General features: G+C 47.2%; 1 long non-coding RNA gene across 1 annotated transcript; it reads left to right on the forward strand.

Annotated features, from left to right (window-relative positions):
• The first annotated feature begins 784 nt into the window (after positions 1–784).
• Positions 785–14,034, forward strand: LOC107976866 (uncharacterized). Its single transcript, XR_001721151.2, has 3 exons — positions 785–930; positions 11,878–12,066; positions 13,459–14,034. It is a non-coding gene; the product is annotated as an uncharacterized LOC107976866 (long non-coding RNA).
• Positions 14,035–15,408: the final 1,374 nt, after the last annotated feature.

Consider the following 15,408-nt stretch of genomic DNA (forward strand, 5'->3'; position numbering starts at 1 on the left):
CCTATTTGTGTGTGTGCTGACCTGTGTGCTGCCTGTTCTCATACTAGAATCTCAGTTCCAAGAAATAAGCCTTGCTGCCAGTATTGCCGCCCCCCTGTAATCCCAGTGCCCTGAACAGTTCCCAGCATATGCTGGAAGCTCAACAAGTATCTGATGAATAAAAACATGCATGAGTGGGCTAAATCGGATCACTATGGGATACATTAGATTACTATAGAGATGTTGGGGAATTTCTAAGTTTATAGATTATCAAACTTTTTTTGTCTGCCTCTGACTGAGCATGGAAAAAACAAAACAAAACAAAACAAAACAAAACAAAAAAAACAGAAACAAAGCTCAAATGAGACTAGGCTAATACTCGTTGGAAAGTCAGGGAAAACTAATTTGAATAGAGGGAGAAATGACCCTCATCTCACTTGAAGTTTTGTCACTGGTGTCTTATGAGCCAGGGGCTCCAGTCCCATCACTAAGGGCTCTCTCAGGACCTTGCACACAGGCGGCTGTACAAAGGACCCAGGGACTTCCCTCCATGGCTGGAGCTGCCTGTGACAGCAGAGTGGCTAGGTGTAGGGATGTGGGTCTTTCAAGACCCCACCCACTTTATCTTCTCCTCTTCACATTGGACAGGCGAGTTGTCCAATACAAAACCCAAAGGAGTATTTTTATGTAAGCTGACACACCCTGCCTTCTGTAAGTCATGGTGTTTTTCGATAAGGATATGCCATGGTTCTCTTATCTTTTTTCCATGTGGTGTTCTCTGCTGCACACAGCCCTGACAGCGCAATTGTGCTAATGGGAAGATGTGCTGACTGGGTGGTGCTTCCCTCTCTGATTTAGAGGAAATACATTGTCTGCTTTGACCCACTGGATAAATCTTCCAATATCGACTGCCTGGCCTCCACTGGAACCATCTTTGCCGTCTACAGAAAGGTGAGTAGACAGGCAAAATGTGAGGAGGGCTGACATTTCATGCGTCCCTCCTGGAGTGGTCTCTGGAAGGTTCCTAGGCTGAGAGTCACGAGTTTGGAGTCCTCATCTCTGTCCCCCTACTAACTAGAAAAGCCACTGCAGACAAACCACAAACTTCTCTCTTCCTAAGCTCCTCATTAGAAGAACTGAATTGGTGATTCTCCCTGTGACTACTTTCTGTTGTTCCTGGGGCGGTAATGTAGAAGGACAGCCGGGATCTTGTTTTGAAATCTGGATGCAACACCAATGTCAAACATAGTATTAGGTTCCAGGGGGCATCCAAAGACCCACTCTGTTTCTTCTTTCTGCATCTCACCTCTTAACGGCATTCATTTTCTTTTGCTGCCAGAACAAATCACCACACACTTAGAGGCAGCAAACAACACTTGTTGATTGCCTCCCACTTCTGTAGGTCAGAAGTCCAGTCGGCTTGGCTGGGTTTTCTGCTTAGGGTCTCCTGAGTACAAAATTGAGATGACAGCCAGTCTGGCTCCTTATCAAGAGGCTCCAGGGGAGAATTTGTCTCCAGGCTCATTTAGGTTGTTGGCAGAATTCAGTTCCTTTCTGTGGTGGGATCAAGGTCCTCGTTTCATTGCTAGCTGATGGCCAGGGTCCTTCTTGGCTGCTGAATGCTGCCCGTGTTCTTTGGCTTGGTAGCCCTTCATTTTCAAAAGCAGCAGTAGTTAGTCAAAGTTTTGAATCTCTGACACCACCTCCCCGTCTTGCCTCATCTCCCTTGTCCCTAGCCAAAGGAAGTTCTCTGCTTATAAAAGCCAGTTTTATTAGGTTGGACTAATCTAACCAGGATGACCTAGTGTGATCTTCCTATTTGAAATCCGTACCCTAATTACATCTGAAAACTCCTTGTTGCCATGTAATGCTTGGTATTCACAGACTCTAGGGATTGGGGTATCTTTGGGGCCATTCTTCCTACCCGGAAACCCTAGCAAACAAAGCAATGAAAGAATGAAGCACAAAAGCACGGATTTATTGAAACCAAAGTATGCTCCACGCAGTGGGAGTGGGCTTGAGCAAGCAGCTCAAGAGTGTTGATTGCAGAATTTTCTGGGGTTTAAGTACTCTATAGAGGTTTCCTATTGGTTACTTGGTTTACACCCTATGTAAATGAAAGAGTGGCCTGCAACCAGTCTGATTGGTTGTGGAAAGCAACCAATCAGAGGCTGAAGTGAAGTTACAAAGTTACATCCTATGCAAATATCTGATTGGTTTCACTTCAGCCTCTGCTTAGTCCCCTCCTGAAACCAATCAGCAGGCCTGTGGTCCCAGCTACTCAGGAGGCTGAGGCAGGAGAATCGCTTGAACCTAGGAGGCGGAGGATGCAGTGAGCTGAGATCGTGCCACTGCACCCCAGCCTAGGTGACAGAGGGAGACCCTGTCTCAAAAACAAAAAAAAAGGAAGAAGAATAGCTGGATGCAGTGGCTTGCTCCTGTAATCCCAGCACTTTGGAAGGCCAAGGTGGGCAGATCTCTTGAGTTTGAGACCAGCCCGGGCAATGTGACAATACTACATGTCTACAAAAAATACAAAAACTAGCTGGGCGTGGTGGCATGCAACCGTAGTCCCAGCTACTGGGGAGGCTAAGGTGGGAAGATCGCCTGAATCTGGAGAGGTTGACACTGCAGTGAGCTGTGATCACGCCACTGCACTCCAGCCTGGACAACAGAGCAAGAACTCATAAAAAAAAAAAAAAAATCCTACATGCTAGATCAACCTCCTCAAGTTGTTACAAAGCTCACAAATTTAAATAGAATTCATGAACAAAATGTTTTTCAGAGGGAGCTAACCAATCAAGCCACAAATGAGAAATTTTCCTCAAAATATCAATACTCTAAACACTATGGCAAATACTGTTCCTCCTATCAACAAACCAAAATCACATCTACAGGTGACTTATTTTCATCGACTTCAAATGATTTCGGACCTAGTGGCATTCCTCAGCGTTCAGCTTTCTTTCTTCTCTTTTCCTCTTCGATTCAGTCCTTCAGATGCAGAATTTTGTGCTCCTTAGTTCAGCTAAAACCCAGGTACTTGTCTCATGACCAGGAAAAATTAGGCACATGGACACATTGAAAGGTGAGGAGAGCAGAATTTATTAAAAGAAAGCCTCAGTGAAAAAAAAAAAGGGGGATCCTGCCAACAGGCTCCCACCTCACAGACTGAATACCAGGCCACCACACACGAGATGAAGAGTACAGGCTTCTCCCCCCTGCATAAGGCGTGAATTCCTGGTATCTCCACCCCCCATTCCCCTAGTGCAGAGGCCGGCCCTTAGTCTGAGCCACTCCACATTGTTTTATTTCCCTTACTGCGCATGTGTTAAGAGAAGGAATTTTTCACCGTGGGCATGTTTAGGCAAGCCCCCTGTGCACAATGACCTGGGTGGCATTTGGCTGTCTCCTGTCTCTGTTATTTTCTCCCAAGTTAGCAGGTTTATCTGAGCGGTGTCCTTTCTGTCTGCCTTGATCCTTTCCTCACCACCCACTTGCATTTGCCCCCTCTGTCGTTCAGTGTATTTTCTCCCAGGATGCTCTGGCCACACTGACCAGGTATCTCTATCTCTGCTGCTTCTCTTTTGCTTTGTTTGTTTGTTTTGTTTTGAGATGGAGTCTCATTCTTGTCCCCCAGGCTGGAGTGCAGTGGCACAATCTTGGCTCACTGCAAATTCCGCCTCCTAGGTTCAAAAGATTCTCCTTCCTCAGCCTCCCAAGTAACTGGGATTACAGGCGCCTGCCACCATCTTTTATATTATTAGTGGAGATGGGGTTTCACCATGTTGGCCAGGCTGGTCTCGAACTCCTGACCTCAGGTGATCTGCCTGCCTCAGCTTCCCTAAGTGCTGGGATTACAGGTGTGAGCCATCACACCCAGCCAATCTCTGCTGCTTCTCTTTACCCTGAATATTGTTCTATGTTTTCTTGAACCTGTGAACTTCTTGTGAATGTTAAATACTAAGAGCTTCTCAAAATGAGACCCCACATCCTAAACAGAATCTATAGTCAGGATTCTAGGGAAGGTCAGCTTTCTCCCACCCCCAGAAGCACTTTGCTGTTGAAGGCGTTGTCTATGGAGCATCGAGGTCACTTGGGGCATTGGAAAGACATTCAGGAAGGGATTTACTAAGTCTGAATTTCTGGAGTTTTTTAAATAGAGGAGAATGATGGGTATTTGGCCATCCTTCTTCCTTTTTTTCCCTCCTGTCTTACAAATTTTGTATCTTGTGATCAACATTTCCCTAACCATACCCCAATCTCAGGGTAAGCACCATTCTACTCTCTACTTCTATGAGTTCAACTCTACTAGATTCCATGTAGAAGGGAGACATTTAGTATTAATATTTCTCTTTCTATGTCTGGCCTATTTCACTCAATGCGTTGCCCTCCAGGCTTAACTGTCTTGTGGGAAATCACAGCATTTCCTTCTTTTTTAAGGCTGAACAGTATTCCACTATGAATATATGCCACTTATAAAAACTCATTCATCCACTGATGGACATGTGAAGTGCATATGAATGCTTCCAGCATCTGTGGAGCTGTGAGGACTTGGTATCCCCGTTACCTTCAGCAGAATCTTCTAGACTCCATGTTCAAGGAGCCCCTCGAGGTTGTTTACCTTCGTCATCCCTCAGTGGGCTCTTGACTTTAGCTTCTGGATTAGCCATAATGGGATGAGTTGTTTGCCAAGCATTGCTAATCACAGTCTGTCTTCCTTGTGGGTGAACATAAATCCCCACACAAATAACTGCTTGGCACCTGGGCACACCCGGTACTGGAATTTGGTTTTTGAAAATGACAGCTGTCACAGCGGCTTCTTTGGAGAATGCATCGCTGAGGATTGTGGTGGGAGTTCAGGAGCAGGCAGTGCCTGTGGAGGAAGCCAGGAAGGGGCTGACCTGCAGTTCTGACTCGGGTCACCTTGAGCAGGAGACAATGGGGCATGTGATGTGGGAGAGGGAAGGGGAAGAAGAGGTCATTCACCCTTCAGAGCATCTTAGGACTATTTTCTTCCTTTCCATGTACTTTCTCTTGATATTTCCCAGTGTTTCTCACTGGGTGCCTTTGGGGATTTGGGTGAGTGGGAACTCCTGTCCTTGCAGGATATTTCTTGTCTGTGGCTACCAAGCATCTAACATGCTAGCATCCCCTATAGCCCCATATTGTGAAAACCAAAACAATACCTACACACATTGTCTGATGCCCCCTGGGTTGCTGCCATACTCTGCAAGAGCCACTGTGGAGCTGGATCAGAGTAGATCTCACACAGTGGTGGGGAGAGGTCTGTATCCGGAACAGCTGAGGGAGGTGGCCATGTTATTTGGTTTCCAAATGGGCCAAATGAGCAAAAGAAATACTTTCTGTGTTCCCGGCTCTCATCAGTTGACATTGCCTAGGAATGTGTTTTTAAACTACATTTGCTAGAGAATCAATGGGACTGGGCGTCTGGAAAGAAAACCAAAGTCCTCTTGTTTCCCTGGACCAATGGAGGATGGGCAGGGGAGAGGGACTAGCTGTTTTCATTATTAGACAGTGCAGGGGGCTGCCCCATGGGAAATAGGACCTTGCAGACAGGGCGTTCCAGGGGCCCAAGTGAGCTCCCCAACTGGGTGGGGCAGGACAGCATTGAAGGTGACTGAGGCCAAGGTTGGAGTTCCTGGGGAAAGAAAGAACATGGGCCAGGGGCTGATCTGTGTGGGATCTACTCTGAAAGTTCACAGGAAGTGAACTAGGGCGGTGGTGTGCAGGAGCCTCCAGTGATGTCCCTGAGAGCCGTGCATGTCTTCCCATCTCAGTGACATCACATGGAGTACTTGAAATCAGCCAGGGTGGGAGCATTTACACCACAAGAATCAGCAAATGCTACAGATCGATGCCTGCCTGCCCACCAGAGGTAGCTGACCAGTTCCCCATTGTTTTAGGGGTCTCAGCCCCCACACCTCCACCCTGGCTGTAGGTACCACCTTATTGCAGAAGGAGGTTGCACCTTCTACTCCTCTGTGCTCACTGCTACCAATAAAACAAAACCCAGTGCAGCTGAGGCAGGATAGGTAGTCAAGGAAATGGCCATGTTTTTGGGATGCAGCAACCATGGTTACCAGTGACCGTACAGCCAACACAGTAAGTCTTAGCATTTGCATTGTAATTGAGCTCACACAAGCAAAGCTATCTTCAGTGGGGAGTTTCCCTTCTAGACAGCATGCACATTTTGATTTTACCTCTCTTCAAAATGACCCTTTGCTCATAATTGTAAAAAACATGGCCAGGCGCGGTGGCTTATACCTGAAATCCTAGCACTTTGGGAGGCCAAGGCGAGTGGATTGCCTGAGCTCAGAAGTTCAAGACCAGCTCGGGCAACATGGTGAAACCCTGTCTCTACTAAAACGACAAAAAATTAGCTGGGTGTGGTGGCGTGCACCTGTAATCCCAGCTACTCAGGAGGTTGAGACAGGGGAATTTCTTGAACCCCAGAGGCAGAGGTTGCAGTGAGCCAGAACTGCGCCACTGCACTCCAGCCTGGGCGACAGAGCAAGACTCCATCTCCAAAAAGAAAAAAGAAAAAAGAAAAAAAAACCACCACTGGGTAGAGATTTAAGATGTTAATGAGACATGGGACATATGAACCAGCATGTACAGTTACTACACATGTGCACCCAGAAGACCACCCAGAACATGCTTATTAGCAAAACCTCTTCCCACCTCCTTATTAATAATCATGTAAGACTCCCATAAAGGGGGTTTCTCCAACAACGATCAATGCTGTCTCACCCTCTCACCCTAAGGAGCAGCCGCCCCGAACTCCCTCTCTCTAAGGGTGTACTGTCTCTTCTGCACCTAACTTTCAAAATATTCTTTCTCCTTTGCAATAAAATCACTCTATGCTGCATCTCCTTTGCTGTGTGCCTTTTGTTTAAATTCTTTTAAACCAAGAAGACAAGAACCGAGGTGTCACATCGGCCATCAACACAGCTATCCATATCTGCCTGAGGATGCTGGTGTTGCTTAGCCAAACCCAGTTCTCCTTCTAAAAGAAAGGAGGGACTCCTTCTATGACAGGTAGTGATGGGGGATGCATCTTGATTTTATATCAGCATCCATTTTACTACAGTCGCTGCAAGTCCCATTCTTATCGGATTTTAAAATAAGAGTTTCAGGAGTTGGCATATTTTTATTCTGTTTGATTCTCCTTCTAATCAGATTTTCCATGAGCTGATATTAAAAGTAGTGTGCCTTTACTTCATCAGACAGTGAAGAAAGGTACCCAGGAATATTTTGAAAAGTGAAAAAAAGGGGGGGAGTTTGCCCAGAATGAAAAATTCACCACCTGCAAGCTGCATTTGCATAATTAAGAGTTGCTGCTCCATCCATGGGCTCTCACTACACCCTGCCACGTGGGCGGGGCCACATTGCCTCTCAGTGCTCTTATCTGGCCTTCCCAGACCGTGGGTGGTCTCCTCATTAGCTTGCAGAGGTTTAGTCCTCTTTTCTGATGAGAAAAATGAAAATAAATTGCCAGAGTTGGTGCTGGAATAAAGGAAACTAGAAACTAGGAGATCCACCAGGGCTTCAAAGAGCAATGCTGTTACCAAATAACACTGATTCACTCATGCACTGAAAAGATATTCCCAGTGTCTACTGTATGCCAAGGGCTGTTCTGGGCACTGCAGAGACCACGGTGAACAAAATCGGCAGAACCCAGCCAGGAAACAGATCAGAAAAATGCCAGATAGCATAAGTTGAATCAATGGATGATAAATAACAGCCTACAAGTCACCACCTGCTTCTGTAAATAAAGTTTTATTGAGACACAGCCACATGCTCTTGTCTATGGCTGGTGTTCATACATGGCACAGTTGAGTTGCCACAGAGATCATCTGGCCCTCTACAGAAAGGGTTGCTGCCTCCTGGGGTAGGTGCCATGCAGGGAATTGAAACAGGATGAAGTGAGATGAGAGGATGGTGGAGTCTACTTTCACCTGGCTGATGAGGACCTCTCTGATGTGACACTGAAACCAAGACCTGAAGGGCAAGAAGAAGGAAGCAGCCCAAGGAAGGGCTGGAGGAAGACAGAGGAATAGGGAGTGCAAGGGGCTGGGTAGTGAAGGGTTGGAGGAGCTCAAGCATAAAACAACAAAGAAGGAGGGTAACTGGGCTAGGGCCAGAGGATGGGCCTGGGGGTGCAGGCAGAGAACGACGCGCGAGCGATGTGACCCCGATGACGTGACCCCGACGACGTGACCCGAGAGGTGGCACGGCTTTGTAGACCTTACCCGGGGGGTGAGGAGACTGGGTTTGGGCCAAGTGTGTTAAGCTGGCTGGTGCGAGATCTGCCTTAGGTTTAGGAATTCCCCCAGCTGCTCAGACTGGAGCCTCGGGGTCAGGAGGTGGAGCAGAGGGACCTGATAGGAGATGATCTTGGCAACCAGGGGAGATGTGACGGTGCTTGGACTGGGGCTGTCCAGGCTCTATTACTTAGTGAGCCTTGGGCAAGAATACATGTGGTACCCTCCATAGGAGCCAGGCCCAGTGGGAAGGACCTGGGGAGTCCTGTAGCTGGTGCTCACCCGGGTTCCAGACACTGTCCACAGAGCCTGTCATTTGACTGCCAGGATCTGTGCGGTCCTCTCATGAGCCCATTTCAGAGGAAAGTAACCCAAGGCTCAGAAGTTCGAGGTGGGTCTTCCCAGGCGAGAGGAACACAGCAGATGGGGGCCTCCCCTACAAGCTGCAGTGCTCTGTTGAGTATGAGGAGGGGAGGGGGGACATTGACTGTCATTTAAAAATCAGGAGATCACACCTAAAAATGTGGATATTTGGCTTCTTGTGGGAAGCCTGTTCCACGCTGGATGCACCTTCCTCCGTGGTGCTGGGTAGCGGGGAGGCGGCAGCTGCTCCACTTAGAGGGACACAGGCTCTGATTTCATGATGTTCTCCACCTGCACTCCAACTCCAAGAGTCAAGAGTCCCTTGGAACAGGAGAGAGACCTCAGAAGCAGGTCCTGCCCCTGGTGTGAAATTCTGCTCTGTGATGACATTCCCAACCAGGGGAGAAGGACAGTACCCCGCCCAGAAATGCATTGGAGTGTGTGGGCCCTGGTAAGGTCATGCCTAGTCAATGTCAGAGGCAACATTCAGTCTCAGAGCTCTCTGGCCAAAGTCGTGCAGCCTCTGGGAGGACCTGGCAAGAACAAGAGATGTGTGCAACCCCATGGAGGCCCACATTGCTTAATGCCCAGGTGGTCCATTGGCTCCAGAGGGGTAGGCAGAGTGTTATCCAGTACCTGGAAGTAAGGAGCTTCACCTACAGTTAAACCAGCATCTGCCTGAGGCTGTAAAGAGGCAGGAGGCTGTGCCCACAGGCCCCATAGCACCTTTTCCTCCTGCCCGGTGTGGGGAAAGCTTGACCTGGGGTGTGCACCTGCAGCCTCGAGTCTGAGGGAGCCCTGGATAGAAGGCACAGCTCAGCAGCTGGACCCAGAGGTGGATGGGAAGATGCCACCAGAGAAGATGCCACCAGCCCTGGGCCAGGCAGGTCAACAGTCACTCGATGCTCTTAGAGCCTGTGCATCAGCACCAGACCACACCCCACAGGCAGGGGACTCCTGTTCAAGTGGCATGAGACCAGCTGGGGTCCTGCACAGAGCACGCCATGGTTGCTGGATGAAGTAGTCCTGGGAAGATGTAAAGCTTCACCCTTCAGAAATATTTGAGAGCAAAGAACATACTGAAACATTGAAAGAAAACATTCCCTACATCTGTATCTCAGCATCAACTGTGACTTTCTGTCTCTAATGAATAGACAGAATCAGAGTCCATGTGCATTTTGTTCTCTGGAAAGTTGGTGTCCCCTGAGCTCCCCGGAGCAGAACTGGCTGTGGCAGCACAGAGAGAGGAGAAGCTTGTCCTGGGCCCCCAGATCCTGCCCTCGAATTACAAAAGTAATTCCAAAGTGACATCGTGGAATATTTAGAAAATTCAGAGAAGTAGAAAAACCGTCACTAACAAAATTATTGAAGGACATAAAATAGTAGATGAAAAAATGGAAGGAGATTGCTATCCCTGATAGCAAGATAGGACTGGATGTTTCAATTTCTCTGAGTTATATAAATTTAATAGAGTTCCAGTTAGCATCTGAATGGGACTAAGCAGATTGAGTTTCCTATCTTATAACTTCATCAGAAGAATAAATAAAACAGTATAAAGGCTCTATAATCAATATGATTAAATAAGTTATAGGAACAGCCTAGAGAGTATAGAAGTCAATCATAATATCTACAGAAATGTTATAGAAAGCAAAATATGTTATTTCAATTTAATGGGGAAAATGTTTGTTTAATAAGCGATCTTGACACAGCTGGCTATTTGCCTAAAGGTAAACAACGTTGAACTCCCGCTCACTACAGAGCATAAAGATAAATGGATTAGAGCTTTTCACCGTGAAATGATACAACAATCTCTTGAACGGAAATTTGGGAAAACTTGTTTTTAAAATGACTTGGAAGTTTAGAAACCTTTTAAAACCCTAGATACGTTTAAAGAAAATGTACATATTTGACACACTTTTAAAAAAAGACTTTCTGGCCAATATATTCCACAAAGTTACAAAGTGAAATAGACCTGGAAAAAAATATTCTCAATGCATTTCACAGCTAGAGGGTTACTACTACCCATAATATTCAAAAAGTTCTCCAAAATTAGTAAGAAAAGGGCAGACATCCCAGTGGAAAGTGGTAACGCGTTCTCAGAAGGTTCCTACTGCCCAAGCCTGAGTGTCAGCTCTGGGCCCCTCTGCTGTCCAGCAGGGGCCACCTCCTGTTATGGGCCCCCCTTCCAAAACCCTGCACTCCCGACAGCAGGCGCTGGATCCAGACATGCTTTTGGAATTCTCGGGAAACACAAAGGGAGTAGTCCGGTGAGGCCTGGGAGGAATCTGTCACAGAAACCAGGGGCGGTGATCTAGGAACTAACAGTGGTCTGTCTCTGAGGGCCCCTGCACTTCCCCACCAGGTCTGGATTGGGGCTGCATTCCTGAGGCAGGAGGGAGTGTCCCTGGAGATTTTTGAGCCGGGCTGTGGCATGATCTGCTGCTTCTCAGATACCCCCCACCCAACCCCTAAACTCCTGAGCTCAGGCAGGTGGAGCCCACCACGTCAACTGCACTCACCCCTGAGAATCCTGTTTTGGGAATAGGGAGTGGAATTTAGTTGCTATAAAAGGATTTGAGAGGGGAGTGTGGAATTAACGGCGCAGTGCAGGGCATGGCATGTGTGGTTTCTAATCAGGAGGTGCGTCAATTATATGAATCTGTAACATAGGCTGATTTATTTAACCAACTTAAAAGGTTAGAAAATCATTTCAAGCTAATTACCAAGAATTGGTCTAATTTGAAACAATATTTCAACAACAGTCCCCATGAATGCTAATTTACTGGTCAAAACCCACTCTGACATTGATGATGATACTCATGCTCTTTTCCTCTTTTTGTTCATAAAGTGATCATTACATGAGTGAAACAGTCACAGGAGGGAGAGACAGTGAGGGAAGAAAGGAGGGAGGGAGGAAGAAGTGAGGGAGTGAAACATTAGGAGTTGGTGAACATTAGTTGATTGAGTGACTGAGTCCACAATTCCAAAAACATTCCTAGAAGACTCAAAATCTGTTTAATAGATTTCCAGTAGAACTGAAGAGCCTCTATAAAACCTTATATTTGATCAATTGATTCCACTTGATGGTAACTAAAATAATAACTGTCCCAGTACTCAAGCATAAACGTGCTTATTTGTTCACCAAATCACCTGCAAGGCACCTGAATGAAAGGTGTCCTCTCCACCGCAGCTCCGCTCAGAGCACCCACAGCTGCAGGTGAGTTAACCTGTCCCGCCCTGCTTCTTCTAGGTCTGCCCTCCCATGACTCACCTGTGTGAGAAAATCATCTCCATGCTGCCTTCCTGGTGGAACCTCAATGGACCCAACCAGCTGATGTCACTGCAGCAGTTTGTGTGCGAAGTGCAGGACCAGCTGAACCCTCTGGTCATCCAGGGGTACCCCGGGTGCATTGCTCAGCAGCTCCACCGTGCAGGCGAGGTGAGCCCCTAGTAGTCCAGGCAGGAGGCTGTGAGGAGCACCAGGAACTCACATCTGTCCCAAATTCCAGTTCTTGGCGGTGGTATGAGCCTTGGGAGGCAGTGTGGAAATGGGCCAACTACTGATAATATTTCCAGACATGTGACAATCACGTACAGCCTCAAGTGACGCTCTGAACTGCAGTTCTCGGCTCACCTTAGAAGCTGTCATTTTGTCTTGTGTGTTGCTTTTGTTTCCAGAGCCTGATAGTTTTGGAGTGCAGTGCCCGCTGCCCTGGGTGACTGGGTCCCTCTTCGCTCCCCCTGGGCACCTGGTACTAACCTGCTATTACTGGCAGCCTTCAGGATGGCTGCTTTCCATGCGGTGTGGAGTTACCAGCTCCAAACAGGCCTCCTGGGTGCAAAAACCATTGAGAAAAGGCAGTAAGGTGTTCTCATGGAGACAATGTTTGGGGGACCTAAGGCAGAGAATGTGTGCGCAGACACAGAGGGTAATCATAATTCAAGGAACACATTCAACCCCCCAGCAAGTGATTCCTGGAAGAAATGACCCAAAATAGGGGGCTTTGCTCCAGTTGTGTGACATTCAACACTGGGGTGCGGTTTAAAAACCCAGCCATAGAGCAAAAATGCAAAACCAGTTATCTTGTAGAATGTTCCTACTTGTGGATTTATCTGTCTTTTCCCAGTGACATTTTAAGTTACCCTTCCATAAAACTAACAGAACAGTTGAAAGCAACAACTATCCAATGCTGTCACCAATTACAGTACCCTGAAAGGAGAGAAAGAGGGAAGGGAAGGGGAAAGGAGGGGAGGGGAGGGGAGGGGAGGGGTGGGGAAGGGAACTAAGAAAACTAGGAAAGTTATAGTGGTAGAACAATGGTAATTTCCTTCAATGGAATAATTTAATGTTAGGAAAAATAACCACCCAGTGTTCCTCTGTTTCCTCCATTTCCCTGGACTAGTGATAAGTTCACCATGGGCCACATGACTCTAAAGGTTTATTGCTGTGTTTTGTTTGCTCAAGAGCCTTTGCTCTTTGCTATGCATAGAAGTGCAGGGAAAGCCCTCAGGCCCCGTCTTATGACATATTTCATGACCATGTTTATTCCATCCCCTGAACACTGAAACTTACCCAAGGCCCCTGCGGGAGGGCCACACTTTAGGAAACACAGTCATTCTGGTTGCTCTTAAAATAGGGGCACAGGATCTAAGAGTCAAGAGGAAATGGGAGGTTTCTCAGTTCATCCAGAGCATCACCCACCATGAAACACAGGGGCCAGGGAGTCTGCTCAAACAGTCCCAGGGATGGAGAATTGGAAAAGCAGATTTTAATTCCTACGTGAGCTGACACTTGCTACCTGTATTTCTCGTCCCTTGTTCTGTCTTCCAGGTTATAAAGAAGCCTTGAATCCTCCTCCACGATACCCGCTCCACTATTTGTTAGCACAGCTATGATGCTGCTCACAGATTGTTTTCACTCCTAAAGACAGTGGCGCAAGGCAAGGTGACCTGGAGCCAGGCCATCCTGAGTGTCCACCCAGCTTCCCAGGATCCTGTTGGAATTTGGAAGGACATTTCACCTGTCTGTATAGAGCCTTGTTTTTTGTTGAAAGCCAGGGGCTCAAAACTTGTGTTTTGGAAGTTTAACTCTGAACGTTTGACTCTTTTACTTTCCATTTATCCTTTAATAATCCTAACAGTTCCCAAGATGAAGGCTACTTCTGGCTGAATCAAGGACAGGTTACCAATAAGAAAGTCAACAAGAAATGAACATTATTATTATCCTCATTCCAGTTACAATTAAGGGGCTAGGGAGAGGAGAGTGGGGAGTTAGTGCTGAATGGGTTAGGAGTTTCAGTTTTGGTTGAAGAGAAAGTTCTGGAGATGGAAGGTGGTGATGGTGGCACAGCAATGGGAATGAGCTTCATGCCACTGAATTGTACTCTCAAAAATGGTTAAAATGGTCAACTTTATGTTATGTCTATTTTACCACAATAAAAATATTAAGTTGGTTCCCAATAGGCAGATGAGTAAGAAAAACTTGCCACCCCTTGGAGAGAGTACAAGAGGCTGGTGCGGTGGCTCATGCCTGTAATCCCAGCACTTTGGGAGGCCAGGGAGGGCAGATCACCTGAAGTTGGGAGTTCAAGACCAACCTGACCAACATGGAGAAACCCCATCTCTACTAAAATTTCAAAATTACCTGGGCGTGGTGGCATGTGCCTGTAATCCCAGCTACTCGAGAGGCTGAGGCGGGAGAATCGCTTGAACCCAGGAGGTGGAGGTTGCAGTGACCCAAGACCATGCCATTGCACTCCAGCCTGGGCAACAAGAGCGAAACTCCGTCTCAAAACAACAGCAACAACAACAACAACAACAGCCAACAGAGTACAAGAACCACTTGGGCCCACCAATAGTGTGAGCTTTCCCAAGAACAGTGGTGATAGCCTGGGAGACTGGTGAGCATAACAAGGGTGCATCCAGGTACCTGGTTCTAGCGTGTGAATGTGGCAAGCCAGCCTTGACTTCTGCCTTCCCAGAGTGTTCTAGAAGGTGAGCTCTGAGAAAGCAGGGGTGAGCTCTGGGTCTTGCATGCTGCAGCCAATTATCTGTCAGTCCTTGCAAACTTTGTAGGCTGCAGAGTGGTGCCTGGAGGGAGATCCTGCAGGGCCCAAATTTTAGCCGGCACTCAACTCTTCAAGCTGTGGGCCCTCAGGGCTGTGTCTGTCCACCCTATGCAAAGCTTCTGGATGGGTGATCCTGGGCACTAAGTCTTGATTATTCTAGGAATACTGTCTGTCTCAGCCTTGATGGGATTTGTACCTAGATTATGCAGATCCCTCTGAGTTCATTGAACACTCCACCATGCAAATTGTAAGGCATCAGCCAAGAACAGCTACCTCTGTAACAGCAATGTAGAGAACTCATGGGGGAAGAGGATGGGGTGTGGGAAAGAAGGTCACCAGCCAGGAAGCATTACCCCATGGCTGAGTGCACGTGACCGATGAGTGAAAATGCCCTAACCCATCAAAGAGACTCTGACACTTTCTTTTCTATGTTTGTTAACCTTTATCCTTGCTAGTGCCTGAATAGAACTGGACATTAAAGTATGGCCATGGGAATTACAGCACAAGCCTAAGGAGAAATTGTAAACTTAAATTCTCCAGGTCTCATCAATCATCTGTCATTTCCTTTCATTTCCTGGTATTTCATTGGAAAGGAACTAATTAGCTCCTTTCTGTTTCACCCATGCTGCCCTTGAGCTCAGTTACTCCACCACAACTTCCCAGAACTACCACATTCCTTTATCTTCTTAAAACAAATTTGGATTAAATGCCAC

Source organism: Pan troglodytes, chromosome 11 (genome assembly GCF_028858775.2).
Source record: "Pan troglodytes isolate AG18354 chromosome 11, NHGRI_mPanTro3-v2.0_pri, whole genome shotgun sequence".
NCBI classification, from domain to species: domain Eukaryota; kingdom Metazoa; phylum Chordata; class Mammalia; order Primates; family Hominidae; genus Pan; species Pan troglodytes.